General features: G+C 36.1%; 2 pseudogenes; both read left to right on the plus strand.

The window, feature by feature from the left end:
• Positions 1–412: 412 nt before the first annotated feature.
• Positions 413–1342, plus strand: LOC116859418 (annotated as a pseudogene).
• A 9683-nt stretch (positions 1343–11025) lies between these two features.
• LOC116859399 lies at positions 11026–12370 on the plus strand (annotated as a pseudogene).
• The last annotated feature ends 2087 nt before the right edge of the window (positions 12371–14457 follow it).

A 14457-nucleotide genomic window follows, 5' to 3' on the forward strand; every position in this document is an offset into this window, starting at 1 on the left:
GTTTTTATAATGATACTTATAACATTGGTGATTACTCTGTATGCTATTGGTATTACTATGTATGCTATCACTGAATGTAGGAAACCATGGCTTATTCATTTGGGAATCACCTCTATGAAACATTGGGTAAAAACAGGTACCTCTATTGGTGGGTATTAGGGAGCGCACATATTGCATGGAGCTCTGGGTGTGGTGCATAAACAATGAATTCTGGAACACTGAAAAGAAATAAGATAAAATAAAATGAAAAACAAAACAAAATAAAAAAAACAAAACACAGGTACTCCTGCCACATTCTTTAATTGAATGAATTAATAAAAAAATTAAGCTTAAAATGTATTTAAAAGTTTTCTCCCTTGTTTTGTAGATCAGCCTGCTTCTAACATGAGAAGTCAGCTCCTATGCAGACTAGATGGAACCACCAAACAATGTAACTTACTTTGTCCTCTTGGGCCTCACCCAGGATCCAAAGGAACAGAAGATCCTTTTTGTTATGTTCTTAGTCTTTTATATTTTCACAGTGGTGGGCAATTTGCTCATTGTGGTAACTGTAAATGTCAGTAAGATCCTGGGCTCACCTATGTACTTTTTTCTTGCTAACTTACCTTTTATAGATGTCATTTATTCCTCTTGTATTTGCCCCAGATTGATTTCAGAGGTTTTCTTTGGGAAAAGTACCATATCCTTTCAATCTTGTATGACCCAGCTCTTTATAGATCACCTTTTTGGTGGCTCAGAGGTCTTTCTTCTGCTAGTGATGGCCTATGACCACTATGTGGCCATCTGCAAGCCCTTGCATTATCTGGTGATCGTGAGGCAATGGGTATGTGTTGTGCTGCTGGTGGTGTCCTGGGTGGGAGGTTTTCTGCATTCAGTAATTCAGGTTATCACTATTTATGGGCTCCCATTCTGTGACCCCAATGTCATTGATCATTTTTTCTGTGACATGTACCCCTTACTGAAACTGGTCTGTACTGATATGTATGTAGCCAGCCTATTACTAGTGGATAATGGTGGAATGATCTGCAGTATTGCGTTTGTGCTCTTGCTTATCTCCTATGGTGTCATCCTGTACTTTCTCAAAGAACTTTAGTTCAGAAGGGAGGCGGGAAGCCCTCCAGACCTGTGGTTCCCTCATCACTGTGTGGTCTTCTTCTTTGTTTCATGCATTTTCATTTATGCAGTATCTGCTAAGACCTTCTCTATTGACAAATCATTGACTGTGTTTTATACAGTCATAACCCCCATGTTGAACCCACTGATCTACACTCTGAGAAATTCTGAGATGACAAATGCCATGAAGAAGCTCTGGAAGAGAAATGTCATATCAAATAGCAAATAAATGCATCATCAAGATTATAGTTTATCATTAGAGCCAATCACCTCAAATGTTCAGATCCATTTTACTTTAAATGCCTTTATAGTCTGAGTGAATAATTTGTAATGAAGTGGTCAATGCAATGTTATAGTTTATTTATTTTTAATTTTTTCATTCTGATAAAATTAATATACAGTGTTTTGCTATTGTCATATACCTAATAGCATGTTTTAACAGTTCTATACATAGTGGTCATCATGAGTAAACTCTTACTCTCCATATGTGCTGGATATTGATGAATTTTTATAGTTACCTTAATTTTAATTAATTGTTATATTTACTTTTTAAATTATATTCTTCTTATTATTTTTTATATTTCTTTGGGTTCCTTTTTTTAACATAGAGTGCTTTATTAGCTTCATGTGTGCAATATTATAATTCATCAGTTCCATTCATCACCAAATGCTCACAAAAACAATTGCACTCCTTTATCTCCATCACCTATTTAACTCACCCCCCTTCTTCCCCTGGTGACCATCAGTTTGTTCTCAATAATTAAAAGTCTGTTTCTTGATGTCTTTCTCTCTCTTTTCCCTTTTCTCATTCATTTAGTTTCTTAAATTTCATAGGAGTGAAGTCATATGGTATTTGTCTTTCTCTGACTGACTTATTTTGCTTGGAATTATACTCAGTAGCTCCAACCATGTTGTTGCAAATGGAAAGATTTCCCTGTTTTTTTTTTTTTTTTATGTTGGAGTAACACACACACACACACACACACACACACACACACACACTTGGAAGCTTCCATAATCTAGCTATTTTAAAGAAAGCTGGTACAAATGTCGGGATGGATTTATCCTTTTAAATTAGTGTGTATTCTTTGGGTAAATGCCTACTAGTGCTATTGTTAGATTGTTGATTAACTCTATTTTTATGTTTTTGAGGGACCACCATACTGCTTCCCAAAAGGCTGTAGCAGTTTGCTTTCCCAGCAACAGTACACGAGTATTCCTATTTCTCTATATCCTTGCCAACATGTGATTCTTGTGTTTTTGATTTTAGCCACTCCAACAGGTGTGAGGTGATATCTAATTTGTAGTTTTGACTTGCATTTCCCTGAAGGTAAGAGATGATGAACATCTTTTCATGCTGGCCATCTGTATTTTTTTTAGAGAAATGTTCATTCATGTAGTTTGCCCATTTTAAAACTGGGCATTTGTGTTTTGAGGGGTGTTAGGTTTTATAAGTTCTTTATATATTTTGGATACTAACCCTTTAGACTCCTGTTTTATCTTTGTTCTATTTACTGCACTAGTCAACATTCTGAATGTTTTGTAGACTATTCTATTTTGTTTGCATGATATATGGAATTCTTAGTGTATTTTACTTTTAAATAAAGAAATTATAATAGGTTATAGTAAATATTAAAAATTGAATCCATACAAAGTGAGAAACATTGTAGAATAAACTTTTACCCATCCCACACCAGAGTCTCTGTTCTAAGATTGTTCAGTTAGTAATCTTTGGTAATAAAATAAATGTGTGTTTTTGTCTACATGTATAACTTTTGCATTTATGACTCAGTCTCCTGAAGATCTTTCCATACTAGTCTATATACATGTAAATCATTCTCAACTTACTCAAAGTCCTTAAATCTTCTTTCTGAAGATAAAGGAAAATTCATGTTTCTAGTCCTTTTCATCTTTTCCCCAATTTTACTTTGTTATAGCCAGTAACTACAATAAAGTTCTTTTGAAAATGTTAAAGCATGAGTTTTTAGAAGTAGAATTCTTGGATCAAATGTATTTAAAGGTTGATATTTGTAGTTATTGGTGATATTTCAAAAAGTCAAGAATGGTGCTTTTTTGAACAGTTATTGAGTTGTTGACACTATTTTTTCTTAACTATATTAATGTGATTATTTACATTGCAGGATTTTATTGCATGGGATTATTGTAGAATTTATGCTTTGATATTCATAAGTTAAAATAGCCTATGGGTTCTGGTTTTGTGCAAAACTTCTTAGGTTTTGATATCAGTTTATAAACGGAGACTTATGAAACCACCCTTTAACAATCCCGACCCCCAGCCATTTCTCATCTCTCTGTTAGACTTACTGTTTTACTTTATACCTAAGGTAGCTCTTTGACCAGCTAATATGCTGTCCAATTCACTTATAAAATTTTGTTTCATTACCTATTGTCCCACTAGAATGTACATTCATTGCTAGATCCTTAGCAGTTATGTTAGACATGGCAATGTAAATAATTGAGTAAATGTTTATGGAGAGAATTAGGAATCTGATTTTTTAAAATAATGCATTTTCTTAATCAGCTTAAGTAGTAGCATCGGGGTGATATTTTAATTGAAAATTTTTGACTAAAATTACACTAGCATTTATTTTTTATTTTGTTCCTCATAGACACTATGAGGTTGATACTATACTTGTACCTAGTTTATGGTTGTACAGATGGAGGTTCATGGGGATTAAGTAGCTTTCACATGGCCGCCACCCTGAGAGAGTGTCAATGCCAAAATCAGTCCCCAGACTTAAACATGTGTTACTAATCACATCTGTCCAGCAGCAACTTGGGTGGAATTCTCCCACAAAGACATCTCAGGTTGGTGTTTCCTTGATGGTTTGTTTTTCTTTTTTCTTATCTGATTTTATTTATTTATTTATTAAATTGTAATGTATTATTTGCTTCAGGGGTACAGGTCTGTGATTCATCAGTCTTACACAATTCACAGCACTCACCATAGCACATACCCACCCCAATGTCCATAACCCAGCCACCCTATCCCCCTTGCCCCAGAAAGCCTCACTTTATTTCCTGAGATTAAGAGTCTCTCATGGTTTGTCTCCCTCCTGATCCTATCTTGTTTCATTTTTTCCCTCCCTACCCCCATGAACCCTTGCCCTGCCTCTCAAATTTCTCATATCAGAGAGATCATATGATAATTGTCTTTCTCTGATTGACTTATTTCACTTAGCGTAATATCCTCTAGTTCCATCCACATTGCTGCATATGGCAAGATTTCATTTTTTTCTGATGTCTCCATAGTGTTCCATTGTGTATATATATATATACCACATCTTCTTTATCCATTCATCTGTTGATGGACATCTACGTTCTTTCCATAGTTTGGCTATTGTGGGCATTGCCACTATAAACATTTGGGTGCACATGCCCCTTCAGATCACTACATTTGTATCTTTAGGGTAAATACCCAGTAGTGCGATTGCTGGGTGGTAGGGTAGCTCTATTTTCAACTTTTTGAGATTGTTTTCAGCTGTTTTCCAGAGTGGCTGCACCAGCTTGCATTCCCACCAACAGCGTAGGAGGGTTCCCCTTTTTCCACATCCTCACCAACAGCTGTCATTTCTTGACTTGTTAATTTTAGCCAACCTGACTGGTGAGGTGGTATCTCACTGTGTTTTTGATTTGTATTTCCATGATGCCAAGTGATGTTGAGAAGTTTTTCATGTGTCTGTTGGCCATTTGGATTTCTTCTTTGGGGAAATGTCTTTTCATGTCTTCTGCCCATTTCTCGATTAGATTATTTGTTCTTTGGGTGTTGAGTTTGACAAATTCATTAGAGAGTTTGGATAGTAACCCTTTATCTGATATGTCATTTGCAAAAATCTTCTCCCATTCTGTCAGTTGTCTTTGAGTTTTATTGACTGTTTCCTTTGCTGTGCAAAAGCTTTTGATCTTGGTGAAGTCCCAATATTTCATTTTTGCCCTTGCTTCCCTTGCCTTTTGTTCAACATCTGCAAATCAATCAATGTGATGTAATCCATTAATAAAAGAAAGAAGAAGAACCATATGATACTCTTAATAGATGCTGAAAAAGCATTTGACAAAGTGCAGCATCCTTTCTTAATCCAAACTCTTCACAGTATAGGGATAGAGGGTACATACCTCAGTATCATCAAAGCCATCTATGAAAAACCCACAGTGAATATCATTCTCAATGGAGAAAAACTGGGGGTGTTTCCCCTAAGGTCAGGAACATGGCAGGGCTGTCCACTATCACCACTGCTATTCAACATAGTATTAGGAGTCCTAGCCTCAGCAATCAGAAAACAAAAAGAGATAAAAGGCGTCCAAATCAGCAAAGAAGAAGTCAAATTATCACTTTTTGCATATGATATGATACTTTATGGGGAACACCCAAAAGACTCCACTCCAAAACTGCCAGAACTCATACAGGAATTCAGTAAAATATCAGGATATAAAATCAATGCACAGAAATTAATTGCATTTCTATACAGCAACAGTAGGACAGAAGAAAGAGAAATAAGAAGTTGATTCTCTTTACAATTGCACCCAAAACGTAAGATAACCTAGGAAAAATCTAACGAAAGAGGCAAAGAGTCTGTACTCAGAAAAGTATAAAATACTCATGAAAGAAACTGAGGAAGACACAAAGAATGGAAAAATGTTCCATGCTCATGCATTGGAAGAAAAAATATTGTGAAGATGTCTATGCTACCTAAAGCAATCTACACATTTAATGCAATCCCTGTGTAAATGCCATCAATTTTTTTAAATAGAAATGGTACAAATGATCCTAAAATTTATATGGAACCAGAAAAGACCCTGAATAGCCAGAGGAATGTTGCAAAAGAAAATCAACATTGGTGGCATCACAATTCCATACTTCAAGCTGTATTATAAAGCTGTAATCATCAAGACAATATGGTAGGGCACAAAAAACAGACAAATCAATGGAACAGAATAGAGAGCCCATAAATGGACCCTCAAGTCTATGGTCAACTAATCTTCAACAAAGCAGGAAAGAATGTCCAATGGAAAAAGGACTGTCTCTTCAACAAATGGTGTTGAGAAAATTGGACAGCCACATGCAGAAGAAAGAAACTGTACCATTTCCTTATACCACATACAAAAATAGACTCAAAATGGATGAAAGACCTCAGTGTGAGACGGCAATCCATCAAAGTCCTTGAGGAGAACAGAGGCAGCAACCTCTTCAACCTTAGCCGTAGCAACTTCTTCCTAGAAACATCACAGATGGTTAGTTTTTTATCCACTTTACAGATTTCTCTCAGAGACATCAGTCCATTGATGTTTCTTTCTCTGCCATTGTTAGTTAAGGTAAATTATGTTTCCTTACCATTTCACTCAGGTTTTCGACATTATTGGCATAAATCGAGTAATTAGTATCTGGTGATTCTTTTTTTTTTTTTTTTTTTTTTTTGCTGTGCTTGTAGTTATATCTTATATATAATTTTTAAAATTTAAAAACAGTAAATTTGGCATAATTTCAAACTTATGCACCCCTGGTTATTCCAAAATCTGAAAAAGAAGTTTGTAAAGGGTCAAGGGATTTTCAAATTTGGACAGCCAAGGTTTTATCTTTCTCTAGTTTCAACTGACATTTGCCCCCAAAGAGTCAAATATCCTCCTGAGCACAGTAAAATAACAGGATGGGAAGTTGCATTTATCATGCACCTTGTAAGTGTTAGAAATTCTGGCAGAAATGTTGGCCAGAGAAAAGACAGGAGCCTTGCAGGAATTCATAATGACCCTCTATCCTCACCTCCCACCATGAAAGCAGTCACATTATACTGACAGTTGCAAGAATTCACCCTATAATTTGATTTTTTTATTTAAAGATTTTATTTATTTATTTATTTAGGGCAATAGTGGGGAGGAGCAGAAGGAGAGGGGGAGAGTGTATCCCAAGCAGATTCCACATTGAGCACAGAACTTGAGACAATGCTTGACCCCATGACCTTGAGACAATGATCTGATATGAAATCAAGAGTTGAACACCCTACCAACTGAGCCAATATGGTGCCCCTGATTCTGCTTTTTGGCTAGGATTCATGCCTTTTCTTCACTACCCATCTTGGGGGTGGGTGGCAAGGGTCAGAGGTAGCCTTGAACATTACTATTCTCACTGTAGTTTGTATTTCTATTATGACTTAAAGCATCCCATAAAGAGGAGGAAAATTCTGCTTTTAAAATCACCCTGAAATAAGTAAGGTGGTTTAGGATTTCTTTATTCAGCATGATACTGATTTTGGATTTAAGACTTACACTTTTATTATATATTAAGATAAATCCATCTATGCTCATAATATAATAATACATTTTGTTGGGTTTGGCCAGCAAACCCTGAAGCAGCAAATAAGATTGCTTCAGACACCTCAGTAGGAGAAAGGAGAGGGCCTGGTCACCAGACAGTTTAGTGGTGAAAGGTCTGAAGCCAAACTCTGCTTCCAATTTTATTGTGAATGTTATCAATACAACAATGGAATAAGAAAGGAGAGAAGGAATGGGAAGCTGTAATAATCCAGACAGTGCTACTGGGAGTATCTTGTGAATAGAACAAGCTGTGCTCCTGATGGACATGCATGTGGGGAGTGCCCAGAGCATGTGACTTCCAAAGATAAGTGCTTCTCCTAAGTCAAGCATTTACTCTCTGGATGAGTGCATTGAGCCTCAATGAGGATCTGGCTGTTTAGAGCCCAAAACCTTGAAAAGGGGCCCACTTGTCTGGATATTCTTTGCTTTTCTACTAGTCTGATCCAGGGAGGCATGGGTTTATGAAATATTATCTAGCCAGACACTATGAATTCTCACATCTTTAGAAAGTGAGATACAATTAATTAACTATGTTGAACAGCTTATAAATATAACCATGTGTTATTTTTTCCTTGATCTATTTTCATCTGATATAGGTAAATTTAAAAATATATAATTATCTTTGTACTGGGAAAGTTCATTCAGCATAAGAAGGGGCAACAGGGTCTAAATTTACTCTTGTGCCTAAAACATCAAACAAGCTGGAAGATAACAAAATATTGGTTTTCAAGACTAGACCTCAGAAGGAGTGATCACTGAGAGATGAGAAAAAAACAAGTTGAGTCCTAAGATTGTCCCAGCTTTGCATTTAAAAGTTTTCATACTATAGCACAGACAGGAAATCCTGCAGACCCTTTGAGTTGAGGACAAGGAACTGAGAGTCCTACAGCAAGGCGCCAAGGGAGCTAGAATTCAGAGGGTGATATTCTGGAGAGGATAGAGGTACCAAGGCAGAGCGAGAGAGAGAGATGAACAGAGAGAGAGAGTGAGAGAGAGACAGAGACAGAGAATGGAAGTAGAGTGAGTGGCAAAGAGAGGGAGGAAGTGAGAGAGAAGGGGAAAAAGGAAGAGTTAGAGGAAAGAAAAGGAGGGAAGGGGAAGGAAGGGGGTATGGAGAAAGAGAGGAAAGGGGAGGGAGAAAAAAGCAGGGAGAAAGGGGACAGGGAGTAAGAGAGATAGAATATGAGAGGGAACTTGAAAGAGAACATGAGATATTAGTGAGACTATGTGAGAGACAATGAAAGAGAGAGAACAGGAATGGATCAATGCTGGAGAGCTGCAAGGATTCTCCTAGATTGTTCATCAGAGTAGGGATCAGTGTTTGCATATGCATTTGAGGAAACTGCTTGGGGCTGGGTGGTGATTTACCTGATTGCATTAGGGAGGATTGCCCAGTGCTCCCTGGGTCAGTCACAGTGGCCGGTCTCTCAGCTGGACAACCCGGTCAGGTTCTGGCTAACAGGGCAGGACACTGGCTGAGGTCTTAGGAAGATCTTGCATCAGTAATGGGACACAATTGTCCCTAAACTGAGCACTGTTCCAAACCTGCCGAATAAACCATAACAGTAAGAATAAAGAAACAATCCCCAAGGAAAACATCCAAGAGAAACTAATGTGTTTAGAATTTTATGTTTCTGCTAACATGAGAGATTGGTCTGATTATTTTTCTTGTGATGCTCTTGTTTCATTCTGGTTTAAGGGTTATGCTGGGTGCACAAAATGAGTCAGGAAGTGTTTTAAGTTCCCCTCAGCCCTGAGCCATTTATGTATGGTCCTACATTTTGATTAATTCTTATATAGTATCATTGATAATGTTATATGGGAGTAGAATTTTGTTTAGAGAGAAGAAAGGTATCAAATGGTTTATTTACTTAAAAGTATAGGTAATTCCAGGTTTTAATTATTTTTCTGTGTCTCTTCAGAAATCTACGTTTTTCTTAACAGAGCTCCACTTTCTAAACAGGCAAGTATACGGTCATAAATTCATAGGTGATATTCTTTTGTTATCTTTTTCAGGTATGTAGAATGCATTGATGACACCACCTTCATTCTTGATTCTGATCCGTTGTTCTTTCTTTTAGTTTTTCTTCTCCCATTTTGCTAGGAATATTAATTTTGTAAATCTTTCAAAGAGCCAATCCTGGCTTTATATACTTTCTCTCTTTTTCAATAAAATTCAATTTCAATGATTTCTGTCTTTTATTTACTACTTCCTTTCAACAGTGTCCTCTCAGTTTATTTTGCCTTCCTGTTTTCATCTTCTTGAGATGAAATGTTAATACATTTCTTATAATATCTCTCATTTCCTAATACTTACCGTTAAAGCTACTAATTCCATTCTACACACTCCTTTAAATAATTGGGAAACACTGTTATATTTGGGTTGGATTCCATTATATATGTTCTGTATGATTTAAGTCCTTTGAAATGCATTGCAGCTTGTTTTTTTTTTTCTTTTATCTTTTTCTTTTTTTTTTTTTTTTTTGGCTAAGTGGTGTCTGTGAGCACTCTGAGGTAAGTGGAATCCTCCCACAGTGTTTTCACCCTCCCCACTCCCATACTAACAGAAGTTCTATCTACTAGCCTTTGTGCCCCTATGTGACAAACTCAAGATTCTTCCCCTTAGGTTAGAAGCTTGCTTTACTACATTTGAGACAACATTTCAATGGATTGTATGAAATTTCCTCTCATGATGTTCTGGAAGTCAGTTCTAGGTGTCCATGTGCAAATACATAGCTTAAACCTAATTGAAATAGCTTTGCCTATTTTGGAAGTCATGCTTGAAAAATGAAAGGTTTTACATATTTTATTTCTGTCCACACTGGACATTTCTCTTTTGGTGATTCAATCTTAAGCTGTTCTTTGGGGATTCTACATCCTTCCCCTCCATCCCCCAGAGGACATGTTCCTTCAAGTCCTGTTGTACATAGTAATTATCCTGGTGGCATCTCTGGAGATCCAGGTCTATACTCAAAATTATGATGGAAGTCCCAATGAATTTAATTAGGGAAGAATGACTTGTGGAGATGCACCAATGGAATGACTCAATAGTGCTTGTTGTGGTTCAAATGAAGATAAAGTTTTACAGACCTTTATCTTGACCTCAGAGAGTATTTGGATCCATGTTCATATGACTGGCTTTTTCAGGAATCAAATGATGGACTCAGAATTTAGTGAAGCGTCTAGATGAAATTATTCTCCGTCATTCAGGGAATCCAAACGTTAACTACACTTTGTGCAGACAGACCAGTATAAATTATTGAGAAGTGACAGTCATAAAGACTATTTCACTATTTTGCTTATATTGACATGAAAAATAAACCACACAATCTTTATTTAAACAATTCACAATTTTCTCTTCAAAAAGGTTTTTTTTTTGTTGTTGCTATTTTGTTTTGTTTTGTTTTCTTTTGTGTTTTTGAGGGGCCTCAAGAGGTTGGTTTAACATTTGTTATTACAGCAAATTATGCTAATAATGAAGATTTTGGTTCTCTTTGTTCAAGCCAATTTTCAGACCTGTTAAGATTACAGGGCCTTTGTACTCATTTGAAAATTCCAGAAATTTAAGAGGTAATCTTTTTCTGAATGACTGAAATGAATAAACTTTCTGCGAACATAGAAAGCATTGTTCACATGGAAACAGTTCAAGGTGCTGTGATGATGCATATGTTTTCTTGATCTGTGTACACAGAGATGGTATCAGTGCACAGAAGAGAAGGGAGAAGGGACTGCAACCTTGAATTGAAAGGTGTTTCAGGATGCAGGTAACCCAGGAAGTGTAATTAGATGTAAGATTCCAAAGTAGACTTTATATTTTACATCTTGGTGGTGATGGGATTCAGTCTTTTAAAAGTTCTGCTGTGTGAATCTGATAATCAGCTATATTAGGCATTCTTTACGGTTATTAGAATATATGGGAATGAGCTCAGTTCTGTAATACTCTTTTTGGCTATTGAAGAATCCAAGGTCACACTTTCATAATCAAGATCTTACCTCAGATCTCATGTTTCTGTTTACCGATGAGTTTCACCATCATAACATATATCTGTTGGCTATACCTTTAAATGCTTCTTTATATGATTTACCCACTTGCTATTGGTTTCTTTGTCTCCTATATTTTATTTGCTTAGAGGTCTGTGTCTATTTTGATAATAACTCTGTGTATGTCCTCTAAAATGCAAGTCTTTTCCCCCATCTACTTTTATCTATTGATGTCATGGTATCTTTTTAAAGTCCTTGAGATGTTTTGATATCATAAAATGTATCAATTTCATTTATGAGTTAAGAGGATTCTAGAAGTTAGAAGTCATCTCTTGTGTTAACTGGGAAGTAAATACAAATCTTGCTGTAGTTTTTCAATAAAACAACGCATTTAAAAATTTTTATATGAAGAATTCACTACATGTACAATTTTACTAGCTTCCAGACCTTCCAAACCCTTGCATTATTTGTCAATCATGAATCAAAGGGCGTGTGTTCTGTTGTTCCTGTTGGCCTGGGTTGGAGGTTTTCTGCATGCTGTTGTTAAACTTCTCTCGGTTTACAACCTTCCCTTTTGTGGTCCCAGTGTCATCAACCACTTCATCTGTGACGTGTATCCGTTATTAAAATCTGCCTGCAGTGACACCTACATTATTGGCCTCACTGTAGTTGCCAATGATTGGACAATCTGTGTGGGCATCTTTATAATTTTACTCATTTCCTATGGGGTCATTCTGTACTCCTTGAAGACTCTTAGGAAGGGAAGCACAAAGCCTTATCCACTTGTGGCTCTCACATTGCAGTGGTGGTCCTCTTCTTTGTCCCTTGCATTTTTATGTATATGAGACCTCCTTTCACCTTACCCATTGATAAATTCTTGACTGTGTTTTACACAGTTATCACCCCTATGTTAAACCCTCTGATCTATACTCTGTTAATGGAGAGATGAAAAATGCCATGAAAAAGCTGTGGACCAGAAGAAGAAAATGATGCTGAAGAGAAATTGTCACCTTTATTCAATGAAGAGTTGCTCCATCCAGGAAAGGATTATTTATTTGTAATGAATTTCTCCTCAGGTTTAATGAACTTTTGCATAATGAAAGCATTAAAGTGTACAATTTACAATGATTAAAAAAGATTTCAAAGATTTTCAAAAATTGTTAGGAAAATAGGTCTGTAGCTTTTGGGCATAAGATGTCTTTCTTGAAACTATGGGTTTCAGTTTATGTGATAAGTTATGCTACAGTTAATACTGTACCTTTATTTTCTTTACTGGACAATTTTCACTTGCTTCTCTTTTGCCCAATTGTTCTTTTTCAGAATTAATAGTGCTCATTACATATTTCTGAGAAGCATTTTAAGAAATGGGAAATCAACCCTTGGTTCACTCCTGCCTTACAAAGACAACTCCTATTAATACTTGAGGTATATGTCTTATTTTTGTATTCGCAAGATATTTAATTGTATAATTTTGTTCATTGCTTAGCACATAAGATTGAAAGGGAATGCTGCTTTCAAGCTATAATATTAATCATAAAGATGTTACGTGAAGAAAAAAGCCTGAACGAAAGATGTAGATATAATAAGTTAGATTCACTTATTTTTCTGAGTAGGGATTCCTATTATCTCCTCATGTGGAGAAACTTTGTTTGGTGTTATATTTTCATTGAGATGACCTGTTAACATTCCCTGATCATTTGGAATATCTGATAATATCTCTGTCATTTTTTTAGTATCCCCATCTCCTCTTCTGCTTACGGTGTTTCATAGTATTTTTTAGGGACCTAGGCCCTTCCTTTCATATGTGGAATTACCATAATGCATAATTCACGACCTTCAAATATGCAATATGGAACCTGACACCAGATATTTTGGATGATATCATCGGTAAGAAAGAATCTGACAACATGGCAAGCCATTCTTACCTCTTGCTGTGGATGGAATGCAGATTATTTGTATTTCTCTATGACTAACATTCTATGTCAGTTGCCAAGGATTTTAACATGTATTATACTGGGTAGGGATAATCTCTCTTAATTATTCAGCCTTTTGAAGTTTCTTGCAATTTCTAAATATTAATTTTTCCTGATAAACTTTAGGATTATTTTGTGAAGTTTGAAATCCTCCCATAAAACTATATTTAGTTTTATATGACACTCCACATTGATTTTTAGGGAAAATGGCACGTTTTCATATCTTGTTTTCCCATCCAGAATGAGACATAAATTGTGAAGGCTTGATCAATGTCTCAATAAAAATTACAATCATTTCCATTGAGTATATAAATCTTGCTTGTTGGTTTCCTTATTTAAGAAGGAGCTTGTCTTATTTACATTTGATTCACATTTTCAGTGAGCTAATTAGAAAGGGCTTCATGTCTTTTGCTGGCATGAGTTAGAGCACATTTTTCATAGGCATTGGTGTATGTTTGCATGCAAATGTTCATAAGCCTACACTCGACAATACACAAGTATGTATCCAACCACAGAAATCTGTATCTGACCTCATGTAGCTCTGTATAACCACATGTAGGTACATAGTCAGTGATCTGTAGGTCTGTATCCCACTTCATATATGTGTCTATATGTGAGCATACAGAAGTCTATATCTGACAACAAAGGGGGAGTATTTGACTACCCATAGGAATACATATCTTATATATGTGTGTATATATATGTGTGTGTATATTTGATATGATCATACACAGGCCTGTATTTATCTACATACAGGGCTTTTTTATACACAGGTCTGTATCTGAGTGATATGAATTTATTGAGCATTTGATTGAACAATTCTTCTGTTCTGTGTAGCATGGACTGAGGTTCTTCTCTGGTATTTAGCTGATAAGGGGTGTTTGGTAGTGTTTAAGATGACTTTTCTCATGTGAGCTGTGCCTTGGCAGGGATGATGAGAAGGCTGGGATATTTTGGCTCCTTCTCCTTCCCCATGTAGTCTATCTCTCCAGTAAGTATGTGAGACTTGTAAAATGGCAGTTCAGGGTTTCCAGAGGGAAGACACAGAAGGGATTAAGCCAGT

This window comes from Lontra canadensis, unplaced genomic scaffold (genome assembly GCF_010015895.1).
Source record: "Lontra canadensis isolate GAN:19392208 unplaced genomic scaffold, GSC_riverotter_1.0 scaffold154, whole genome shotgun sequence".
Taxonomy (NCBI): Eukaryota; Metazoa; Chordata; class Mammalia; order Carnivora; family Mustelidae; genus Lontra; species Lontra canadensis.